Source organism: Equus quagga, chromosome 8 (assembly GCF_021613505.1).
Source record: "Equus quagga isolate Etosha38 chromosome 8, UCLA_HA_Equagga_1.0, whole genome shotgun sequence".
In the NCBI taxonomy this organism is placed as follows: domain Eukaryota; kingdom Metazoa; phylum Chordata; class Mammalia; order Perissodactyla; family Equidae; genus Equus; species Equus quagga.
Genome location: NC_060274.1, coordinates 127,513,857 through 127,519,607, shown reverse-complemented (window position 1 = coordinate 127,519,607; position 5,751 = coordinate 127,513,857).

The following is a 5,751-nucleotide window of genomic DNA, read 5'->3' as shown; positions in this document are numbered from 1 at the left end:
TTTTTCTTCTTACCACATTTATTGCCTCACTCTTGGCTGATTTTCTCTCTTCTCTGCCCTAGGAAGGGAACATTTCTTGCTGAGGCGAAAAGTCTGATGCCAATAGGAAAAGACACACAGACCATGTCAGGAAGAGGGCCAAGAGAGGACAAGCTTGAGGAACAGTCGGGAAAGGCAGGAAAGAATGAACATCTGGGCCCTTTTAGGACCAGAAACAGCCAAAGGTTGGTGCCAGGGTAAGGTACAGCAAATTACAGCACTCCCCTCAAGCCTGGGTTTTAGAGTGTCCAAGGCAGCTGCAGGAAGAAAAGGAAGGGAGGTAGCCAAGAGGAAACTAAACTATAACAATGTTTCAGTTCAGAGGAAGCACTTAGAACAAGGTCCAGCTCACATTCACGGCTGCCATCACCCTTACCATTGTCATTCTGTAGCCCTTTGGGGAATCCTTGCTTCTTGTACATCTTTCACAATTGACTACTGTTCCTAGGTTCCATTAACCAAGACTTCCACTAATATCTACTGGAAACAAGGCAGCGACTTTCCAGGTAGAAAGTACAGCACAAAAACAGTATTTCCATTTTTTATTAAAGTTTTCACTTTTTTTTTTTTGAGGAAGATTAGCCCTGAGCTAACATCTGCTGCCAATCCTCCTCTTTTTGCTGAAGAAGACTGGCCCTGAGCTAACATCCATGCCCATCTTCCTCTACTTTATATGTGGGACGCCTACCACAGCATGGCTTGCCAAGCGGTGCCAGGTCCACACCCAGGATCTGAACCGGCAAACCCCAGGCCACCAAAGCGGAACATGTGTGCTTAACCACTGTGCCACCGGGCTGGCCCCTAAAGTTTTCACTTTGATACAGCCTGATCTTTCCCTGTGCTAGGGGACTGATAAGAGAAATAATGGGATACATCCGGTTGCCATATACAATTCCAGTAACTTTCCATTTCTGAGCTCATCATATTTACTGACAACAAAAACCTAAGATCACCTCTTCTTTCTAAGTTTAACTTCTCTCTGTGATGAAGTCTTTCACGATTTTATAACCTAGAGCAGGTATTCCAAACACAGATTCCTCCAGGGGCCAGGCGGCTGAAATAAATAATTGCATTGAGCCCATGGATGGAGTGTACCCCTTGCCTGGAGGGGGCAGCAGCTAGTCAGCCACGGCAGCGTGGAACCAGGCAAGAAACGAGCCATATCTCTCCAGTTTTCAAGAGAAGCTACAATTGTGAATTTTTATCTGAAGTCTCCCATTTTTTAAATCTTGGAAACTAATTTTAAAATTTCTAAACATTGTGAGAGGCAAACAAAACACATCTGTAGACCACTGGTTTGCCACCTCTCACTCAAGGCACATTTATTTCCCATTCATAGAATCTTTTACCCCTTTAGGTTCAAGCTGAATTTCCAGTCACATAGCCCAGGCTGAGCTGCCACAAGGATGTCTTTACCCTGTGGTAAAGCCACCACCCTCCTCCCCAAAAGAAGTAAAGAGGTTGCCTGGTCTTTCCTTCCAGTCCAGGGAATGCACTACCAACTAAGAAATAAAACTGTGCCAAGACATTTTGGTAGGAATTATTAAAAGCCTCCGTACAGGAGGGAATTATACATGAAGTGTTTAGGCAAAACAGTAACTCCATTTATAAACGTAATTAATTCCCCAAATCTATTCCAAAAGAATTTGTTAGGAAGGGATACCACTGAGGAAATAATTAAGCCAGAATGTTTCTAATCTTCATATTTGAGGAGAAAAATGGAAGGAGTTAGCTTTCTCATGAAATTAGGAGTTAAAAAAAGATGTGACACACCATATGAAAACACTCCTTTTAGGAAACGCTGCCTTCCACCCTTTGTTAAAGGAGTGAAAATATACTCAGTAGTAGCAAGATGATAGTTTTAGTACTGCACTTTGTTTAAATTAAAAAGTCTCTTGTTTTACTTATTAATGTAATATAAGATATCTAGCGGCTAATTTCTAGCATGCAATTTTCGAGTGAGGATACACAATTCATTCTCATGTTTTGAGTGTTGACTTTCTGTTATTGACAATCTTGTGGTTTGTTTGTTGAAGTAAAACACTTATGGTTTTTCTGTTTGTGAGAAACATTGGCCCTGAGCTAACATCTATTGCCGATCCTTCTCCTTTTGATTGAGGGAGATTGTCATCGAGCTAACATCTGTGCCAATCTTCCTCTATTTTGTATGAGGGACCCTGTCAGAGCATGGCTCAATGAGCAATGCGATTAGGAATGGTGCTAGGTCTGGGACCAGGATGCGAACCCGCAAACCCCAGGCTTGGGAAGCAGAGGGCACTAACTTAACCATTGCCACCGGGCTGGCCCCTACACTTATGGTTTTATTGTCTTCTTAGTGAGTGTTAATTAACATTATAAGGATGGGGGGGGAAACTTTCAGTGGGAATTGATAACAAAACTTTTGAAATAAGATTTTTTTTTTATATCCCCGATGAGGGCTAAGAGCTTCTAACACTGCTGGGTTACCAATTGATCAAAACAGAACACTACTCTTTTTGGAAAACTAGCTGGCAGTAAGGAATTGACTATAATGAAACACATAAAAGGTCTTTTGTTGTTTTTCTAGATTTTAATTTTTATAATAAAGGTTGAACGTGTATCCCAACCCCTTTTATTGATAATTCCGTATTACAGAGTAATAAATATGGTAGTTCTTCAAGTTATTATGATGCTACTGCTAATCAATAAGTGAGCTCACGTTTATGTTGAATTTAAAGGACATTTTACTTTTTTCTTTTTACTTTATCCAGTTTGCTTTCTTGATGACCACGTTTCTTGAAAATGTAAAAAATTTACATCTGTATATTCTGACACAGATGATATAGTATATTGTTTTCTTCCCAATGCGGTAACTAAAATGCATTTAATTAAAGGCTGGACTTTAAAACGAAATAAAATTCTTTTACTGATGAATTACACATTTGGTAAAGTAATAAAAATGAGTACAATGCTTCGTGTATAAACACAAACAAATGTTTGAGCAAAATACTTGCATATACTATATTAAAGAAATAACATTTGTTATTTGAATGAAAATGAAATGTTTGTTCCATTTCACTGTAATATTGCAAAGAAACACTTCAAATAACTACTATGTAAAAAATTCAGATTTAGCATTCAAATTTTAGTGGCTTTAATCCACATTTTCCCTTCGATTTTTATACAATTTGGGAGAAGCGTACAGGAGTTGTCATTGTTAGTTAAAACAATGCATCACCTTTTTCTGGAGGAAAATTAACATAATTTGAATGGCCAAGTAGTAAAAACAAAAGCATTACATTTATAGTCTATTCAATACAAAAGTCCTAAGCAAATTTGCATCGAGAAATAATAAAGAACAGAATTAATATATTAAGGTAAGTATTGCTTAGAGATAGCACATCAACATCCATTTTGAAGACCTTAAAAAGACGGATAGAGCTCTATTATGGATCCATATTGAAGAGAATGGGCGCCTGGTCTAAGCAGAAGTAAGGGGCATAAATCCCACGAGGGGATGTTGGAGCAATTCCACAACCCCGGGACTTGGATCAGCGCTGACTTCTAGTGAGGCTTTCCCTGCCTTTCATTCGCCTGGAAACAATCCGAGAACTACGAGTCCAGCTGAAGTAGGGAGAAGTATCCGAAGGAGGAAGAGGCCGGGCCGGCGGGGGAGAGCTCCCCCCGCCCGTCACACGGCCGAGACACAAAGCGTCGCCCCAGCGCTCCCCCCTGGCCTGGCCCCTGGGCCCGTGCCCGCCGCCCACGGCGGGGGCCGCGCTCCTCTCCCGGGGAACAGGTGACGGGGAAGGAGGGACGCGGCGCGGCGGCCGCCTCCCCGCCTCCCCGCGGCCCCGCGGCCCCGCTCCCGCCGCCGCCGCCGCCGCCGCGGGCTAGGACGGCTCTCGGCCCGGCGGCGCACGGGATCCCTCCGCCGCCCGCGGTCCTTCCGCGTCAAGTAGTGCGCGGCCGGCCGGCTTCCGCCAACGCGGGCCGGGGGGACGGGTCGCTGTCCCTCGGGAACCAGCGGCGTGCGGACGCCGAGGGTGTGGGGAGTTCTTTATTTTGAGGGACCGCTCGGGCGGGACATATTTTCAACTGCAAAGCCACGGTGGGCCCGGCTGTCAAGGAGAGACCGTGCGGCCCAGCGCCTGGGAGTCGCGGTGGGGCGGCGCGGCGCGGCGCGGGGCCGCAGGGCGGGGAGGCAGGTGTCCCGGCCGGCCGGTCGCCCCGCCCCCACCGCTGGCAGGAAGAGGAAGCAGCCGGGCCAGGCCCGCGGGCCACCGCCGGGCCTCGCGGGGCGGGGGCGCCCTGGCTCCGGGAGGCGCGTGACCTAGTTCGTCCCAAAGTGGATTTGACAGGTTGTCAGCCCGGCTCCCCGCCCCCACTGCCTTCCGGGTCCCTTTCCCCCGGCGCCGGGCCGGCAGCCCGCCCGCGCTCGCTGGCTCAGCCTCCTATTGGTCTTCTCGCAACCTGGCACCCCGCCTCCGCCTCTGGCTCGGCCTCCCATTGGCCTCGAGTCGGCCGGCGCCCCGCCCCACCCGGCTCGCCTTCCCATTGGCCTCGCTCCTGGGGCCCCGCCCCACCCCGGCTCGCCCTCCCATTGGCCCGGCGCCCGGCGCCCCGCCTCTCCCGGGCCCCTCTAGGGAGCGGAGGCCGGCTGGGTGCCCGGCTCGCGGCTCCCGGTGGCGGCCTCGGTCGCCGGCCTCCCCCCTCCCGCCGATCCTCGCTCCTGTGCCCCGCCTCTCCTCCGCTCCCAGCATTTACCGTCTCTCTCCCCATCTTGATTCCGCCGCTCCGGGAGCACGAGCCGCGGCACCCTGCGCCCCCGGCGCCGCCTTCCCCTGGGGCTCCGCGCCCAGCGCTGCCCACACGCTCGCTCCTGCTCCTTTCCTCCTCTTTGCATCACGTTGCATTTTCCTTTCTTCCTTGAAATAAGGGGCACGAATGCCTTCTCCAGGTTTCCTCCCGGTGTCCACTCTGGAGGTCCTGCTCCGACCTCCCCGCCCCTCTCCCCGGCTCCCCTCCCACCGGGTCTCCCTGAGCTCCTCGCACGACTGGGAGAGGGCAGGGCTAGACGTGAGAAATATCAACGTTAAGATGGCTATTGCTTTGGGGTTTTTGAAACAGAAAAGGAACTGGAACGCGCAGATTAACCCAGACGTAGGTTCAAGATTGAGTTCTGACAGGACCGAGTGAGACTGTAATGACAAAGTTGATTATTCCAGCAACATACGCGGTCTTTCCTGGGGAATGTATTCTTATATCGATTGTTTTTGCACTATTGTTATTCTAAGAGTTCAGCTTTCTTGTTTTAATTTATGCTACTTTTGTAAATGGCTGCTCATGGCTGTAAGGATAAATCGACTGATAAAGCTAAGGTTTGGAGCTAGTCCCCACACTAGTCTTTTGGCTTCAAATGCGAGATACCCTTGATTATTTAGATGAGGAAACTCAAGTTTCCCCAAGGTCATTAGAGTGGGAGAAATCAAATTTCAACCCAGGTCAGACTCCAGAGGTCCATCAGGGGACTCCATCAGGGCTTACTGATGTGTGTGGAAGAATGGCACACGGTATTTCTGGCTGCATTCCCAGCTAATACAGGGTCCTTACGGAGCCCCCAGCCCCACCCCCATGGCCTCCAAGCCCTGCCTTACAGGATTCCCCTGCCTCTCCAGCTCCCTCCCTGCACCCCAGGCACACTGACCACCTTCTCCCCTCCACCCCCACCCT